Source organism: Heterocephalus glaber, unplaced genomic scaffold, assembly GCF_053883595.1.
Source record: "Heterocephalus glaber isolate CG9 unplaced genomic scaffold, H.glaber_assembly_v1.0 deba00000122, whole genome shotgun sequence".
NCBI classification, from domain to species: domain Eukaryota; kingdom Metazoa; phylum Chordata; class Mammalia; order Rodentia; family Bathyergidae; genus Heterocephalus; species Heterocephalus glaber.
In genome coordinates, this window is record NW_028258138.1 from 50,323,297 (window position 1) to 50,343,736 (window position 20,440).

Below are 20,440 nucleotides of genomic sequence, written 5' to 3' on the forward strand. Positions count from 1 at the left end.
AATGCAATTCCAATTGAGATTCCAGCAGCATACTTCATGGACCTTGAGAAAACAATCCCAAAATTCATTTGGAACAAGAAGAGACCCAGAATAGCAAAAGCAATTCTAGGTAACAGAGACATGGCAGGGGGTATCACAATCCCCAACCTGCAACTATACTACAAAGCTACTGTGATAAAAACAGCATGGTACTGGCAAAGAAACAGACTTGAGGACCAGTGGAGCAGATTAGAAGATGCAGAAACAATGCCAGACACACTCAGCCATCTCATCTTCGATAAAGGAACCAAACACCCTCACTGGAGGAAAGATAGCCTCTTTAATAAATGGTGCTGGAAAAATTGGGCTTCAACTTGCCAAAGATTAAAACTAGACCTGTATCTCTCACCGTGCACTAAACTAAAATCAAAATGGATTAAAGATCTAAATATTAAAATAGAAACTCTGAACCAGTTGGAACAGAGGTTAGGTAGAACTCTTGAAGACATCAGTGTAGGAAAAGATTTTATGAACAAAACCTCAGTTGCCCATGAACTAGCACAAACAATCAACAAATGGGATCTCTTCTTATTAAAAAGCTTCTGCACAGCAAGAGAAACCACCAGCAGTGTGAAGAGACAACCCACAATGTGGGAAAAATCTTCACCTGCTCTTCCTCAGACAAAGGTCTACTATCTCGAATCTATAAAGAACTTAAAAAGATCAGACCTCCCAAATTGAAAGACTCAATCCAAAAATGGGCATCTGAAATGAACAGACATTTCTCAGACAAAGAAGTAGAAATAGCAAAGAAATACATGAAAAAATGTTCAACATCACTGGTCATTCAAGAGATGCAAATGAAAACGACACTGAGATTCCACTTCACTCCAGAAAGAATGGCTGCTATCATGAAATCAACCAATAACAAATGCTGGCAGGGCTGTGGGGAAAGAGGAACCCTGCTCCACTGCTGGTGGGAGTGTAGACTGGTGCAAGCACTGTGGAAATCAGTATGGAGATACCTCAAAGAACTAGGACTGGAAGTCCCATTTGACCCAGCTATTCCCCTGCTGGGGATCTTCCCCAAAGAATTAAAAGAATCATACCACAGTAATACATGTGCACCCATGTTCATAGCAGCACAGTTTGTAATAGCTAAAACTTGGAAACAGCCCAAATGCCCATCAACTGGAGACTGGATAAAGAAAATGTGGTTTTTTGATAAAATGGAGCACTACTCAGCCATAAAAAATGAGAAATCAGAGACATTTATAGCTAAGTGGATGCACATTGAGGGAATACTCTTAAGTGAAATAAATAGGACACACATGTGTAAATACCAAATAGTTTCTCTGGTGTGAGAAACTGAAAGTGTAAATAAGGACTAAATGTATACTAGGTAATGTGAAATAGGAAGAAAAGGGGCAAAGGGGAAGGAAGTGGGAGGGCTAGGGGAAAGGAAAGAATGGAGTGGGATTAGTATGAGAAAATGGAAAAATAGGAAGAAAATCTTTGTAAATAGGGAGGAATGGAGGGGTTGAAGGGAGGGCTGGGCAAGGGTGAAAAATAAGAACCAAGAGAGACTATGTAAAGGTGCAAATTTCCAATGATGAATGTCATTATATTGTATACCTAAAATGTACCAATGATTAGAATGAATAATCGATAATGTAAAATAGGAAGAAAAGGTCCAAAGGGGTAGAGGTAGTGGGAGGGGCAGGGGAGAGGAAAGAAGGGAAAGGAAAAAATGGTGAGAAATGGAAAAAATGGAAATAAAGTCTTTGTAAATAGGGAAGGGTGGAGGGCGTGAAGGGAGGGCTAGGAATGGGGAAAAAATAAGAACCAAGATGCATTATATAAAGGTACAATTCCCAATGAGAAATGTAATTGTGTTGTATACCTACAATGTACCAATAAAAGAATTTAATACAAAAAAAAAAAAGTGACACCCTTACTTTTTTGGCGGGGAGGGGGGGGGTGGTACCAGTATCAAACTCAGGACCTTGTGCTTGCGAGGCAGCCAGTGGATCCACTGAGCTAAATCCAGGCCTTTTCGCCTTTTAAAATTAATCCTATTGGACCTGGGATTTAGCTCAGTGGTTTCGCCGCCTTCTGTGCAAGCTCAAGGACCTGAGTTCGATCCTTGGTACCAAAAAATAAATAAATAAAATAAAATAAAATAAATCCTATTTGGAGATTTCTACAGACACAGTACATCACAGAAAATTCAAAATGAATGTTGTTTCTGTGTCACATGTGTACACACATACACAAATTCATGTAGAAAGGAGTTAGAGTGTCATACTCATCCCCTTCACAGCTGGCCAAGCTTAAGAAATTATGAACAAAAGTCTTGTTTGAATTCTGCCCCCACAACCTGGCTCTACCAACCACCTAGGAAAGAAAACAGTTCCTAGCCTGCCTTTCCATCCCTGTAGTGCCAATTACAGGCTAAATGTTTAGGCTTCATGGTAAACAGACACAGACAGGCCCTAAATAGCTAATGTGAGCAGATCTTACTTTTATTAATGATAATCATAAGTAAATTAATTTTTTAAAAATATGTTCTCAACATTCAGAATATGCATATACTTTTAAGGCAATTATGGCTCAAGCAATTAGTAATTTAAATTTTTCAGTGATGTTTCCTGAATAGTGTATTCAGAATACCAATAACCACCCTGACAAATAAAAATCACTTTCACCAAACAAATTTATTTTTCAACTACCTACAGGGAAAACCATATCAAGTAGAATAGAATGATTAACAGAGCAATGGCTTGGACAAGAAGACAAATCCCTTTTCACCTGTGTGAATAATCAAAGCTGCTTAAGGAAAAGCACTAGAGAAAAACTCAGTAAAGAAAGTTGATGTTAACTTAACAGTGTACTCTAATTGCTTTTGTTTAATGAAATTATACTCATAATTCCAAACTGCCCAATAAGCCTCTCTGTTAATCATCCATTAATTACCCAGAGGTTGGCTGTAGGTAAGAAGAGAATGAGATAAGCAAAATTCTCCAGATAGGTAACTAAACAGTTGAGTCATGACAGTTTCATTTCACGGACAAGATTGTCCAGGAGCCAAGATTGGCCCAGAAAGATCCAACTACCTGCACAATGGCTCATGCTAGTAAGTAGTAAAATACTATTAGCTATTATTATTTAATAATGACACTGAACAATTATTTTTGATAAGTAGAAAATAGCAAGTATAGGTAAGGAAATGAAGAAATTGTAATTCTTGTGTATTGTTGCTAGGAATATAAAATGATATAGCTGCTGAAACAGCATAGTAGTTCCTCAAAAAGTTAAACATTAGAATTACTATATACATATATGATCTAGCAGTTTCACTTTCAGGTATATACCCAAAAGAAAGGAAAGCAGGGATTCTAACAGACATTTGTATAACAGTATTTATACCAGCATTATTCACAAAAGCCAAAACCTAGAAACAACTCAGATGTCTAACAACATATCATTAAGTAAGCAAAATATACACACACAGGGGAATATTATAAACTCTTTAAAAGAAATGACATTTTGACATACTACAACCTGGAAGAACCTTGAAAATTGTTTTAAGTGAAATAAGACAGACACAAAAAATACAGATATTGTATGATCCCATTTAGTTTGGTAGCTAGAAAAGAACAAATACTCAATGCCTAGATACAGAAAGTAGAAAAGTGGCTACCAGTGATTTGGGGAGAGGAGATGGAGAGTTATTGCTTAATGCAGTATCTCTGAAAGGATGAAAACATTCCAGAGATGGAGTGTGGTAACAACAATGTGTATATACTTAATACCACCAAATTATACACTTAAAATTGTTTAAATGATCAATTTTGTGAGGTATAAATTACCATAATAAAAAATAGAAAAATGAATGCAGTGCATGTTAAATGGCCCAATTTAAAACTTCTTTAGTCTTTGTAAATTAAATGTGCACAATTATAAAAAAAAAATTAAAACCAATAAAAGTACATATTAGAAAGGTATATGTGCTTGGAAACATTTTCTTGTTTTCTTTGCTGTATTTCATTATTGCCTGAGCTAATATAAAGGATCAGATGCAGTGAATCAATATCTTACCCAGTGTCAAGCTTTAGTAATGATCTAAAAGATTCAAGTAATCTAGAGGCTCAGACAAAGCTGAAAGAAGCCTGGGATGTTGAGGGCAGCAGTTCAGGTCCCTTCTGTCCATGACAAATATACACACTTCAGCCCAGAGTGATGAATGATGCCTCCAATAATGGAGATTTTATGGTGTTATGTCACACAGTAAGGGAAGATTTCATTTAGGAAACATCTCTGTGTTATACTGCAGCGTTCTTGTCATTTTTAAGGACATCCTGTTAGGAGCATCATAGAAGAGACTTCCTCTTTCTAGAGTGCATTACTGTGTATTTACCTGGAGTTCCAGAATCATACTGACCATGGGACTAGATAAGGTCACCTGCCTTCTTCACCCCACCCCTGTGGGAACATTCCCTCAATAGTCAGGAAGAAACTGGGACCCAATCCAACTGCATTAAATCTTTCTTCTTGTTATGGACTATGGCTTTGTGTCCCCCTAAACTTTATATGTTGAAATCATAACTTTCACTATGATGATATTTGGAGCTGGAGGCTTTGGGAAATAATTAGATTTAAATGAAATCTTAGGCTCATCATGAAATTAGAGACATAATAAGAAAAGGAAGAGAGACCATAGTAATCTCTCTCTCTCTCTCTCTCTCTCTCTCTCTCACTCTGTGTGTGTGTGTATGTGTGTGTGTGTGCATGTGTGTTTCTCTATCAAAATTCCATGTAAGGATATAGCAAGAAAAAAAGCCATCTGAAAGCCAGAAGATGCCCTCATCAGAAACTGAAATTACTGCTCCCTTGATCATGGATTTTCCAACTTCCAGAACTATGAGAAATAAAAGTCTATTGTTTATGCTACCCAGTCATTGGTATTTTGTTTTAGCAGCCTGAGCTAAGACATTCCTCATTGACTAATTATCTTGACTGTATAAGTAAACCATTATGTAAGTGCATGTCTTTAGAAATAATCCTATAAGCCTGACATAATATTTCCATGAGAGTTTTCTACTTCTAAAATTCAATGTCTAGACCTTTGGATTAGGGTCACTCCCCAAACACATCACATTCCCCTGGTGACAGTGAGAAGAAAAAGGCAAAGCTCTCACTGAATGGTCAGCAAGTCCTCATATAGTACAACAAGGTCCCAGATTCAGTAATCCAGATTTAAGGAACTATAAGAAATGAAAGCCCAAAAAAGGAAAATGAAAATTGCTTTCATAACAGTTACATTTCAGGCCAAAAGGAAATTGAAGTAATGAGTGTTTCATTGCCTCCGAGGGGCTTTTCAGGGTCTACCATCTTTTACCTCTGATATAAAAGCTGCTATAAGAGTTCTTATTCTCTACCTCCTTCCTTGGACCACAGGATTCAGACACTTCTGCATACTTGCTCAACCTTTCCTTTGACAAGAATATAAATTGTCCTTTGTCTCAAATCCTTAGCTTGGTCTCAGTCCATTCTATCCTGGTCCCATTTCTGAGACCTGATGCCAGCTAAGAGGGCCAGGTGTTCCACATATCTAGGAGGTAAAGACAAGTAAATCGCACCCCCCCCCCAAAGCCTGACTGTGCCCCAGACAGTATCAGTGATGCTATTGGGAGAAAGAAGACAGCCAAAAAAAAAACAAAAACAAAGTCCCAAGACAGGAGCAGCTGTAGGAACCACCCTAATCTGACCATCAAGCAGAAGGCTTGGTCCTTTCACCCTTCCTTACCCACAGGATGGTGCTGCCCCTTGTCCTGTTCCTCCTACCCAAGTGACTTCCTGGCTATAATTGGCAAAGCTGGGTAGAAGGGGAGACACCTAGGCCCTAGTGTCTTTAAATGCTCTTCAAAGTTCCCTGATGGTGGTGATGAGTCTGGATTCTATCACCACTACCTAAAATTCTGAAATTAACACTGGCACCAGGAAGCCACAAGAATGGAACCAAAACTGGCACCTCAGTTGTGAGCATATGGTGTCCTTAATTAATCCTACCTAGACTCACATAATTATCTAAGTAGAAGTTCCTTTGGTATTACTTGAATTACAGAATTACTCCTGACTTCTCAGAATAGCTACAAAGCCCTTTCTTCAAAGCATGAATCAGTGCAAGCAGAAATAATAATCTATTTCTTATAGATGTATTTCCTGGGCAAGAGAAATCTCTTAAGAATAAAATACAACCAGAAACATAATCAATAAGCACTTTTTTTACTTTTTGTAAAAACCATTATTGTAAATCATGCCAGGTAAAATTTTTGAAACTTTGTAAATCACAACAATTTACACATGAATGACCCTTCCTAGTTTACAAAGTATTTCTATAAACTTTCCAGTCTGAAAGGAAAATAGAAAGTAAATGTCACAGCAAGTGCAATCTATAAACAGTATAAGAAGATATAAGCCTAGATGTGCAGGCTTTGCAGAACTTCATAATGTTACATAATTCATTATGAGAAAGAAAATTATTTTAAACCACAGATTTTTTTTAAAAGATACTATGTGATATCCATTCTTTTCAATGTTAACATTTCAGGCTATGAAAAAAGAAAATGGGTGTTTTCAGTTCAGTTATTGTTTTCAGACCATTTTCTTTATTACTACATGTTCATAGTATATAATGTTTACATTAAATTTATATGCATTATAGAAGTGCAATGAAACATTTCCATGAAACCTACTGAGGCAAACAGCAATGTGTTTGATGTGGGCTCTGAACACAGGGAAAACCACCAAAGTTGGAAATGACAATGGATGTTCTTGCCAAATCTTCTCAGCAGGCGGTGACCATGGCTTGCCTCATCCTGAGTGGCAGTCACTTAGTGGTGGTTTCCTGTGTGTGCCCCACCAGAATTCTGGGTGGTCTGTGGAATATCTGGGATTTAAAGGCCAACCTTCCCTGTAGTTAGGAAAACATTTCAAATGCTATTGCTGGCTGCTTGACTGTGGAGGGGTGCCTGGGTTAGTTACTCCAAAATCAAATCAAGCATGAGAAATGTGAGATCTTGGTTACTTTAGCATGACCCTTTCATGAGCAAGGGGAGGAACTGCCGCAACACATATAACATATCTTTCAGAGCCAGGACAATCAAGGAATTATCCTTTGCCACTCCAAAAAAGAAAGGAGAAATGTGGCACCTAACCTGTGTAAACCCACAAATACCTTGTCTTTACCGCTAAGAATATTATTCTGTGTTCAGGTTTACAATATATGTTAAAGGACTTTGTACTATATTATATTTTGTTAAATCACTTTGTACTATATTTCTCTAAATATTGTATGTCCATAAGAATTAAGATGTGTTATGTACATGTACAAAGTTCCACACAAGGAACATAAACATGTACTGCAAACATGTATGAAAAAAAGAAGGGGATCAGAGATGGGTGGAGCAGGGAGGAAGGGAAGGGGATGGAGGAAAAAAGAACTAAGGCATGTTATGTATGTACATGTACCACTTACTACAAAGAATATAAACATTATGCACTACACAATTATACTAATAAACTAGAATTATAAAGAAAAATTAATTGAAAACTAGCAAAATCTAAAAAAAGAGATAGGGGAGAGAAAGGAAGGGAAAGGAATGAAGATAGAAAAGGAAATTAACATGTGTTATGTACATGTATCAACTCCCAAAATGGAATGTAAACGTCATGTACTATAAACATGTACCAATAAATAAAAAAGAATTTTGAAGAAAATTTCTACCATTAAAAAATAACTTTTCCCATTATGTAAATGACGATTGAAATTTGATAATAAAACATCATCTTCTCAATTTTAAAAAGATAAAGTCCTAAGAAGCATAATACCATAAAATAATTCTCATTTACACTCAGTATGAATGAAAGCTCTATAGATTAATTCTATTTCAGAAGAAAAAGAGAGACTAAAGGTACTCTCTCAAGAAAAACTAAGGAAGCAAATAAGATAAACAATTAGCTTAAGACCAAATTTCAACACAATTTTATGTTTTATATTAAAAGAACAATGAGGTTTCATCCCAATTTGGAGACAGTTCATCTAGATTTAGGTTTTTTTAGTGTTCTTAATTTCATCTTTGATTCATTTATTTATTCAACATTTACTCAGAATCTACCAGACTTTACTATGCATCTACAGGTACTATTCTAGATGCTGGGTCCCAGCAGCCAATGAAATAGGCAGTCTCTTACTTTATAGCAATTTTAGTATACTATAATTTTAAATAATTAAAATAAAATACTAGAGAATACATTAATATTCAAATTTACAAAGCAATTAATCTACACGCACCAACAACTCAATACAAGCACATACTACAACTCTCTTTTCCTAGGGATTCAGCCAAGATGGGAATACCTTCAGCCATAACTCCAAAGACTTAAGCTGATTTCTGTGCCTTTTGGCCAATTCTGTCTTACTCTGTTTTGTACTGCACTGTCATATTCACCAATCCCTGTTCCCCTTGTCTAAAGTGCTGTCCTTCTCCACAGAGGAGCTAGCCCCAGCAGTAGCCTATGGCAGGGACCACCAGCCATCTTTGACCTGCTCACTGTCCTCAAAGCTTTCTTCTCTTGCCCCATTTCACCCTTACCCTAAGACTTCTTTGACTCGCTTGTTCTTAGACATGCCAGGCAATCCAAAACTACCCTCCTGAGTTCACTTCATCTTGATTATTCAGAGGAAAACAAGTTGCATCCTTGTCTTGGGTGGGACTATTAATTGTTTGGGCCTCCTCTCTGTTATTCAGCAGTAACAACTCATTTCTGGAACATTGTAAAATGCTTTCTCTTGCTCAAATATCCTTTCCTCCACTCATCTCATAAGACACTTTCGAAAGTACAAATGCCACCCTTAGAGATTCTGATCCAATCATCTAAGGTGGAACCCAGATAGATGTATTACTTTTTTTGTAACAACATGGATCATTAAGATGTACATCTAGGTGTGAGACCATTGCCTGGAGAACTAATCACTTAGCACAGTAATGTCTGCACAACTTAATTTCTCCTCACTTGCATCTAACCACTCACTTCCCCAGGCTTCCTCCAAATACATCAGCTGCTACCCACATAGTCAACCTAAATATTTCTATTTGTACCCACACTTGATTGCATCATTCAAGATCTCCCCACCATCACTCCTTTTACATTCTTAAGTGATCTAGTCTACACACTGCTTCTATTTTACTCTTTTCATATTTTATTTCTATGTTAGAGTCCTTCCAACATTAAGGGTAACACCCTTGTCTAGAAATAGACTTGATTTTTAGGTTTTCTTAAATAACCAATGAGACAAACAATAACCCACTAAACAAACAATAACTTATCAAAGAATTGTTCTGCTGCCTTTATAACCTCCATTCCAAACAATTCTACAGAATACTCTTTGTGTGGGTTTGGGGCTAATGGGAAAGAGTACCAGTAGGTCATTTTAGCTTCCTGAGAAAAGGCAATGCGAGAAGAAAAGGCAGTGTGAGAAAAAGAAAGAAAAGGAGAAGGTTAGGTAGTCCCCACACCCTGCTATTAATCTCAGTACCAAAACAGCACAGAACTGATGGCAAAGCAGCAGGAGCAAGAAAGAAGAAAGATGATGGGACAGCTACCAGCTTGTGTGGTGAATTGTGGTACTGGGTGTACAAAATTGGAACATGCTACATATATAGAACATAACATAGTATTCCTTTTTGTGGATCCTTTTATTATAATTTTATGCTATTGAAGAGTTATCAAAAGTGAGCAATTAAGCTCAAAACAAAATGATGAAAAGGGTTGATATTCTAGACTTCTTCATTGGGGATTAAGCACATGTACCATGAAGTGACCAATCCACCATGGTCTAGTGAAGACTTACAGTGGAAAGATTTATGGAGCAAGTGATTTACAAATACCTAAAGCAGAACCTAAAGGTCATTATTTTTTTAACTAATCCTCCACTAAATAATCAAAAAAGCAGAATATGCTGCCGAAATGTTTGACAACTCCAATATTCCAAGCTTGTACATAGCCTTACAGGCTATTCTTGCATTAGTAGCATCCTTAGCAGAAAGACAAGTAGGAAAATACCCACTGACTGGTATGAGAACACAAAGTAAAACTGGTGTCATGTTGGCCCCATTTATGACTGAAGGCCACATGGCTGGCAGCTGGTAAGTACATTCCAACCTCAGGGTAGGCTATCATATATCTCATTCAGCAGCTGCTCAAAGGCTGAGAAGCAGGAAATCTTCCAGAGCAATCTCTGGAAACAGCTACAGCAGTAAAGGAGTGCTACAGTTGTGTCTGTCCAGATTTAGTAAAGGAATTTAACAAGTATGACACAGTTGGGCCAAATGGATTAAACTGTATACTGGAATCAAGTAAGACCTAATCAGGCAATAGCAAAGAAAGAATTTTCCATTGACGTTGGTTATGAGAGATCTTTGGGACCTGAAATATTTTTTCATCCAATATTTGCTAATCTTGACTTTACCTAAGTAGTAGATTAATTAATTCAAAATTATCTCATTCTATCAGAGTTCTCTCTATGAGAACATTGACCTCATTGAACTGGGTACAGAGGGACTTTGGATGTCACTTTCATATTTTGAAGGAAAAATGTGACCAAGTAAGAGATACATAGATTATTAAAAGTAGCCTCATACACAGTGTGAAGATATACCACTGAACTATACACTTAAAGATGGTAGAAATGGTAAACTTTATGCAATGTGCCTTTTATTTTTTAAAAAATCTAAAATATACAGTTGACATTACTCATGATGGGACCAGATATGACAATAATTATGACTTGCTGCCATTCTCCTCACCAAAAGATTTGGTTGTTTTGTGTGTGTGTGAGTACTTTCAGAACTAAGCTGGTATCTTCAATGAATTCTAATTAAAATTTCTTTCTTATTTAAAAAAATAAAGGTAAGATTGTTGGGCAATTCTCAAAAACCTATATGTACAACAGGCAGGTGTTACCACACTAGATTCAGCCTTCAAATACTGAGATTTCTTCCTACTTTATAAATCTAAGTAGTTGTTACTGACCCAAAATGTAAGGGCAGAAACTGAAGGTGGCGCTATTTGTACAGTCGATGTACTTCTAAGGGAGACACTGATCTCTCTTATCTTTCCCACAGCAGAAATGCCTGGCGGTGCTGAGGCCCAATCAAATCTCTTTGCTAATTTGCAGTGATTTCAATAGATTTGCTCTCTCTGCTCTTTTTTATTTATTCTTTTTAAATTCATTTTAACTGATACATAATGATTGTGTGTATTTGTGGGATAAAGTGTAAATTTTAATAAATGTATACAACATGTAATGATTGGATCAGAGTAATTGGAATATTCATCACCTCAGCCATTATCACCTCCACTAGCTATCTTGCAATATTTAATTGACTCTTGTGAACCTCCTGTCCTATGGCCTTTCTGCTGATGAGTGGTAATATTAAACACTAAACTGGTATAATTTACAGGCAAATATTTTTCAAAACAATTCTGAAAAGATCACTTGTGTTGTTTCATTGTTGCAATAATGTGAAACATCTTTTTGCAAAGGATGCATGCAGACTTTGGTGGAACACTCACAAAAATATTATTTACCAAAAAATTTTTCATTTCTTTTTTTCCCAACCCAAAATGCTGAAAGATTAAATGGATCTAAATGTTAATGGGCTTCATGCTTAGTCTCATCTCTAATAAATTTAGGACCACATGACATGCAATCTTTATGCCCTCCATTTTCCATCTGCTTTTGAAAAGAATGGAAGTACTGCTGAGCAATAGCCTTTAGTGAGTGAGTTTTGATGTATTCATCAGATCTCACTTCCCTACCCATTCTCCAGATTCTCTCAAGCCAAACATGGTATGTGGAGGTAGTAGTCTATGTCCAGAAATTTAAGGAACAATAGGAAGACTTGCAGTACATATAATCATCCTTCCACTTTAGAGAAAAACCATCATCACTGGCATTGATTGTGTGTGTGTGTTTTAGTGCTAAAAAACTCTATCTCCCCAAAAGTAAGACCTACCCAGAAAATAAGCACTGGTCATTACCATGGTGATGGCAAGTGTCATGCAGAAAATTATACCTCACTATTCTCTTTCTTGGTGACTACTTTATAATAGTAGATCAGGGCTGGCATCTTTGATCTCTAGTTTTTAAAGCTGATTATTTTCCAATTAGGTCTTGTCTTTGGGGAAATAGGAAAATTAGGAGGCCAGTAGTGGACATGGCCAATCAGTGAGCTGTTTCCATGTAACAAATAAGAAGAACTAATTATGTACTGGGTGCTCAGCATTGTGTTAAAGGGATATAAACCTAAAACATAGCCACCATTGTTGGGAAAAATGAACACAGCTGGAAAGTCAAGATATACACAGAAAAGCTTTTAGGCAGGAAGAAGCAAGCATCAGACATGAGTCTGTGGTGTCACTTGACTTAGTATGACAAAAGCTACATATCTATGTCTCAACTGAAATTTGCTGCTGCTGATGGCTACATTGACTCCAGCTCCCTCTTGACCCTAAATCTCAACTCGCTGAGATCTTCTATTCCTGATACTTCTGAAGCATCTTGTTCTTCTACTGCTACCCCAAAGTCTGAGAAGTCACATTGTCCATCTTTATCTCCATTATTCTAGGACACAACACCAGGTTACCTTGCAACTTCAGTTTTGGATTTTACCTTGTCCCTAAATGAAGGCCCTGGTAGATGCCCAGGAGAGTTAAGCAAAAGGCCAATCAAATCAAATTATCCCATACTGTACAAATCACCTCTTATTATCTACTACTCCATAGATCAAGCCTGTTCACCTTGATTCTTCTTCCCTTCAAATTTATTTATCTTCAAATACAAATGATTTCCATGAGCCCATTACATAAGCCTTCCACAACATATCCATCACTGATTTTTGTTAGTACATGTGTGCTATATATAATGTTTACATTCTTTATGGGGAGTTGGTACACGTACATAATACACCTTAATCCCTTTTTTCATGCCCTTCCCCTTCCCTCCATCCGGGTTCCCCTCATCTCTTGATCCCCTTCCTTTTCCTTCAATTAGTGCATGTTTGCAGCACATACTGCTTACACTCCTTGTGCAGGGTTGGTGCATGTGCCTGACACATCTTAATTCCTTTCTTCATCCCCTCTCCCTCCTCTTCTCCCCCTCCCTCCATCTCTTGATCCCCTTCCATTTGAGAAAGATATTTCTCCCTATTTCCTATTATTTATCTTTTATTTTACTCTTTATTTATACTTTGAGTTTCTCATTTAAGAGAAACCATGTGATGTTGTATGCTTGTATGTCTTATTCCATAAGTGAAACGTAACCATTTTTTACTAATAACTGAAATGCCTATTTTGGAATCCCTACTATAACACAAAAAAACAGGACCAAATACAAGCAAAAGGCTGTGCCATCTGTCTAAACTTACCCTCCCTTACTACTTATTGTGAGTTTATAGTGTTCCTCAAAAAAGAAATATAGAAGTCTTAGCCACTCACCCCACATAACTGTGAATATGATCTTATCTGGAAATAGGATCTTTACAGATATAATTAAGCTAAGAATCTAAGCGAGATCATTCAGGATTTATGGTGGGCCCTAAGTGATCAGAGAAAGGAAAGAAGGTTTTAAGACACAGAGACACAGTGGAGAAGGACATGTGAGGACAGACAGCACCTGTATGAAGCATTTACAGGCCAAGAAACCTCAAGGATTATAGGCAATCACCAAAGACTAAAGGGGTCACATAGAATGGTTTCTCCCTGAGAGCCACCAATACTGCCAACATCTTCTTTCTGGGACTTTTATCTTCCACAGCTGTGAGAGAATAATTTCTGTTGTTTTAAACCACAGAGTTTATAGTGATCTGTTACAGCAGCCCTAGGAAACACATACACTAGCTAATCACCTGTTCATTATCCATGAAATAAACCATCCTCTTTCCCATTCCCATATCTTTGATAACTTGCACCCACATAAATTTACACTAACAAGTGCTTAATGAAGACATATTTTGTTACTGTATAATGTTGGGTAACCCAAGAAAATAGGCTTTTCAGGCTGGCAAATAAAAGCTGCAGTATCACTAATATCCATAACAGTAATCTTAGAGCAGACTCACTCCCTCGATTTGTAAGACTTCTCAATTAGAACTACAGAATTAATTCAGTCCCCATCTCATTCCCCTGGGATGCAGCTCAAGGCTGAAATTCCACCCCAAAAGCTACTGCTGTCACCCTGTCTGTGAAATAAAAAGGAACCTACAGGAGGTTCTCACAGCAAGGGTACATGAACAGTGTTACAGAAATTAATGATATTGAAGATAACTAGTGATATTGAAGATATTTAGGTGGCAGAATCTGAGGCTGCTACACCTACATTATGAATTTAAAAGGAAGACCAATAGTGAAAGAAAATGAATGAAAATAACCTCAAAAAACATTCAAATCCTCCTTTTTAATCCAAGCATAAATGAAATACTTTGTTCTAGTGAAATAGCCTTAATTAAATATTTGCAAATTATCTTTCCTTTTCTTCTTTCTTTCACTCCAACCCATGGTTTTCAAAAAAACTGTTATTTGAATGCATTTTAGCTATGTATTTACAGGACTCTTGAGTGTCCTGCATTTTTATAGGATCTATAACACAATTCATTGTAAAATGTGGGTGACTGAGGTCTTGGAGGGAAAAGCTGACTTAGAAGGAAGGCAATAGAATGGAATTACAGACCAGCTGTCAGGGATAACATTGGGACAAAATACACAGCAGGCACTTCTCCTTCTGGCCTTTCTTGTTCATAGAACATGAGTAGTAATGTGACTAAGCAGGTAGGATTGGGAGGGCCCTAGAAAAGATACATTATTGCAACACAAAATCTTCATGGTAGTTTTCTTGTCCGAGTCAGTGTTGGGCCAGGACATTCCCTACCTCCTGTGGTGTAGTGGAATCAATGCAGTCAGTAAAATCTCCTAAGATTCTCTATGCCAACAAATCACTGCTTTCTCTAAATTATCCCATAATTTCAAAGATAACTAAGGGTTATTAGGTCTTGATAAGAGTAATGGTGGTACTCTTTCACTTACCACCAAGATTAGCTGAGCAAGATTTCATATCCAGTCCCCTCATGTCCTACAGAAAGGATCCTTCAATTCATTTGCCTGTTCCTCCTGGCCTGCCCTCAACCAGCCAAAACTATTGAACCTAGAGCGCTGGCACTGTGACCTTACCCTAGTCATTTGAGCAGCCAGACTTCTGCCAAGTGTGAACATTTCCCTCTCTGTTTTACACGATCACACGGGGTCACAGGATAAAACTGAGTCTCAAAAAACTCTCAAGTTCCCTTCCTTTCTCTCTCATGTGCACATGCAAATACTTGCACACATTTGGGAAGCTGGATTTCTCTCACTATTTCCTTTTCCTTTGATTCATATGCACTCAGTTTATCAACCATTTAAAAACTTTCCTAAGATACCAGGGGTGGGGAAAACCATTGGCCTCTTTGCATATTGCTATCTCTGTGTGCACACAGGCTTCACTGCTGAGTTCCTGGGTTGAGACAATGCCCAGACACAGAGCTGGGATGGCTGACTGGCACAAGTGCCCCCACCACACCTTGCTGGGTCTCTCAGGACTTCCTAGCAAGCTGTCTCTCAGAGACCTACAATCCTTTTCTGAAATCCTTTCTGTATTGTCAACATTCACTGTCTACAAATAGTTTTGAACATTCCAGAATAGTAGCTCTCAAACTAGGATTCACTAGAATCACTTGAGAAATTTCATTTTAAAAGCTGATATCTGAACCCCACCCTAGAGATTCTGCCTTACTTGACCAGGGATGGTTTTCTGAAATCAGTGGATTGAAAATTCTCCAGGTGGCTATAATGTGTGGCCTAGATTAAGAGAACTTGAAGGACCAGGGAGTAGGTCAGCATTCTAACCTCTTTCCAAATGGCACGGACCTGTGTAAATTCAGTTTTCCAATAGATTTAGAAGGAAAGTGAGATGCTAATACATCTCACCATAAGTATTTTAACCCTGCTTCTGCTTACCTGTTACAACTATTTCCCTTCTGAATATCACAAACAGTATTAAAATGTAATAATTACCACTGGTTTTTCCTCCACTTACTGTCCTGTGGGAAGATGTAAATGTTGGTATTGTATTCAATAGTAAAAAGGAAAATATTGCCATCCTAAGAGACGTCAGAATGTGTTCATATAATCTGATCCTTAACTCACTCATTTTTCCAATTCCAAAGCAGGAAGAATGACCCAAGCTTACCTATTTTGTGCAACTATAGGCTGTTGTAATTAGAAGAAAGTGTAAAGAGTTGAAAAATCTTATTCTATTAAAATAAAGAAAAAAATCATGTATCCTAAACATATCAATAAATAACACCCTTACGTGACATACTGTCATAACCCTGCTCCAAGTAAGGACAAGGCCAATTTGTCAGATTTTCTTTTGCCTCAAAACATTCTCCAATCCTTCGAAGCCTGCAGTTTAATTACTGAGAGAAACTATAAACTATCCTGTAGACTGCAGGAGGAAGAATTGGCCATCATATTTATTTATGAGTGTTCTAAACAAAGAAGCTGGCAAATGTGAATACAGTCGATGTCTCCCAGGCCACATGGACCAGGGGGTAAAAATAGGGTCACCATATATTAGGAGCAGAATTTTCTGGCTTAGTTCTGCAAATACTCTGCCAAAACTGCAATCCTCTCTCGGATAACACTCAAAGAATTCTGGGAGCCTTTGAAGGTGCAGGAACTCATGCTCATATTTGCTTGTATTTGTAAATGTCTGCCTTTCTCTACTGCTCCAGCTCACTGGTTTGACATTGCCTGTCACAGAGGAGTCTAGAGCTGTGGGCTACACAGTCTCCACCCACTAATGATGGTGGCACAGCTGCCCACTCTTGAGTACCATGGCCACTTTACTCCTGGAGCAGCAGCTATGATTTATGCAGTCCATACCCACTGAGGTTCTAGCAGAATTCCTGTTTCCCATGTAACTCTTTCTTGGAATTCTCTTGCCCTGAGACCTAAGCATGATTCCATGGAATACAGGCTGGAGAACAATACAGTTGAAAGGGATTAGGTCTACTTAAAATCATCCCTACTCTCTGACTTTGGTCTATTCTTCCAGAATCAAGCATGTTTTTCATCATTTCTCTAATGAAATTTGTTATTGGAGACTCTTAGAGTTCACCCATTACCCAGCCCCACCTCCACTCAGTCATTCATTCCTTCAGGGACTGCGCTAGCTATTGAGGAAATAGAAAAGACCTAGAAAGACACAGGCCTCTCCTCACAGACCTAGTTCAATGAGCACATTACCTGGTGGGGAGTTTGGGATGCTGTGAACATGCCAGGACTGACGCCTCCTTACATTTGTAGTCAAGGAAAGGTTTTTAGAGAGAAGTATCCTTAAAACTGAAAGTAAAAGAAAGAACAATGCTAGGAGCTAGTGGGGTGGGGGAGGGGAGAATTGAAAGAAAGGCAACCTAGCATCACTACCCAGCAAGGTCCTATCCGAACAGGCGTCCCATTGGCACTGGGCATCTTGACTCTTTGAACCAAAGTTCCTTAAAGGGTCACAGCCCAGCCTTGTGTGCAACCTCAGGGGCCTAGGATTTCTGTGGAACAGCCTGAAATCCTGGTCGGCACAGACCGTGTGGTCTGAGACCTGCCGAAAGTAAGGGCTCCTCGTACAACCCAGTGCCAGCCCTTCTCTGCCTAGGACCTCGGGCTGTTCAGCTAAAGTGGTGGCTTCCCAGGGGGCAAGCGAGCTCAGGGCCATCCACATCCCAAGCATCACGATCGCTTTGTACAATCGCCTGAAGCAGAGATACCTTTTTTTTTTTTTTTTTTTGGTACCGAGGATGGAACTTGGGTCCTTCTGCTTGCGAGGCACGCAGCAGAACCACTGAGCTAAATCCTCGGCCTGCAATGATACTTTTTAAGAAGCGTAAATTATTTTCAGTTTTCTGATCCTACCTTTTACTTTTCCCCACAACTTCACATCAGGTAAATCTTTTTTTTTTTTTTTTTTTTTGGTACCGGTGATCCAACTCGGGTCCTTGCGCTTGCGCAGCAGGCGGCGAAACCACTGAGCTAAATCCCGGCCTACATCAGGTAGATCTTGAGAACCCCGAGGTGCCCCCTCCCGCCCCCCCCCACTCAGTAACCACGCGCGTGTGCCTCATCCCTTCTCAGTAGTTGAGACCCTCTAGGCAATACCATAGGTATGTCTGACTTTGTCTCTCTCTTAGAGTGCAACAAACTCATCTTTAAAAAAAAAATTTACAAAAGGGAAAAATGGAAACAAAGTCTTTGTAAATAGGGAAGGGTGGAGGGGGTGAAGGGAGGGCAGGGGGATGGGGAAAAAATAAGAACCAAGATACATCACGTAAAGGTACAAGATCCCAATGATGAATGTCATTATATTGTATACCTAAAATGTACCAATAATGTTAATGAAAAAAAATTTACAAAAAAATATCTTTTTAGGCCAGAGTTTTCTATAGTTATGGATGAATATTTTTCTAACATATTGTATACCTAAAATGTACCAATAGAAGAATTTAAGCAAAAAAAAAATACTAGTAGCATTAATTTATACTTTTGTAGCAACATAGTATTTTTATAAACTGCTAATGTTTGGCTTAAGTCTTCACGGGGATTATGCAGGGCCATCTTGGGACCCTGTGAACCATGTACTGTTACCTAGTGTCACACTCACTGTGTTAACAAATGGTGCTGGTGGTGGTCTCCTTTATCGTTGGTGTGGATCCAGCAGTTCACAAGGAGTCACATTGCATGGGGGCTGAGTTGACTGTTCTTGTGATATGTAAACCCCCGACACCAAATTTGAGGGTTTATTTAGGGTTTCATGTGTGGCTTTTGGGTTTTTGTTTCATTTTGTTTTGGTACCATTTCTCCATTTACAACCAAATCAGTTTCGTGATGTTTGAAACTTCCACTGATGTCAAATGGAGGAAATGATCAGAAAAAAATTTTTTTTACAAATTAATAAACTTTAAAACTGAGCTATTAAAATAAATCAAACCCAAAACCCCAGAGGTTAACAAATTCCACAAAGACAGACACAATTCCATCAGTAGTTTTAACTTTCCACACCTACAACTTATAATAACAAAAAGGAGAAAGTAATTGATTGGGCTTGATCGTCTCCTAAGTTTTTCTTTAAGAAAGTGTTAATTCAGTAGGGGCAGGTTCCAAAGGCAAAAGGTCAGATGAAAATGAAGTTTCCAGATTAAATGCTGAATGCAAGTTAAAGTTGAATTTCAGATAAACAATGATAATCCTATAGTGTACATATGCCTCAAATATTACATGAGATATACTAAAAAGTTATCATTTATATGGAATTCAACTTTAAGAGGGTGTACTGTATTTTTTATTTTCTATTTCTGGCAACACTGCATCATGAATATGACCACAAATTTGGCCACTCTCATTGGAAAAAGAAGAGATAAGATTACTAAAGCAGACATCAATGGTAAAAACATAAAAATGGAACTCACAAGAAAAAAAAAAAGACAGCAGACAAAAGCCAAGTCTCTTGTCTGAATTCTAAATAACTAAATCCCATGGAGAATACAATAACAAGTAGAAGTTTCATGCTAGTAACACTCATAAGAGCAGGGTTACAGATGAAGCACCTCTAAGACTGAGTCCCCAAGGCACAAATAGCCATCTGTTTAGGCAATGGACCTGATGCCAACAGAAAAAACTTGGCAGTCATCAAGCCACTGGGCAGCCATTCCTGAACTCATGATCATGCACATCTGAGGTGGTGACTACATCATAATTCTTGAGAATTCTGCAGAGTAGAAATGCATATGTGTTAGTCATCAGGCATCTCATTGTAGCATCTCATTGTAGTATAGCCCTGTGTCTGTGTTTCATGCTCCAGTTTCCCCCTCATAAAAAAATGGATGAGAATCAACACATCTACTGAGATGAGGAAAATAAGATCACAATAGCTGTAGACAGATTGGGAATGTGGAGACGTGAGGGTTGTTGCTTTGTTAGTTTAATTAAATATGAAGGGAGTCATAAATAAAATTTCCCAGATACGGTTATAGCAAATATGTATCATTAGTGTCTCTATAGGATTGGCTTTCTGGTATAAGTGTGTGTGGATGGAGAGAGAGAGAGAGAGAGAGAGAGAGAGAGAGAGAGAGAGAGAGAGAGAGCTCTTAAGAGATGAATGTGATGGACACAAGAGAAAAATTAAGAATGCTTTTATTCTGTTGCAAAATTCCAAAAATTGTTCACCTTAAATGAAAATACACTAAATTTGAGGACAGATGAAAACAAAACTCATAAATTTCATAGGATTATAGCAAATCCCATATATTGAAAA

General features: G+C 38.0%; 1 protein-coding gene and 1 pseudogene across 1 annotated transcript in view; one reads left to right on the top strand and one right to left on the bottom strand.

The window, feature by feature from the left end:
• The window catches only part of Impg2 (interphotoreceptor matrix proteoglycan 2), a 240,980-nt gene that overhangs the window by 18,708 nt on the left and 201,832 nt on the right, over positions 1-20,440 (bottom strand). The window lies entirely within an intron of this gene.
• On the top strand, positions 9,903-10,517 carry LOC101718953 (actin-related protein 3 pseudogene; annotated as a pseudogene).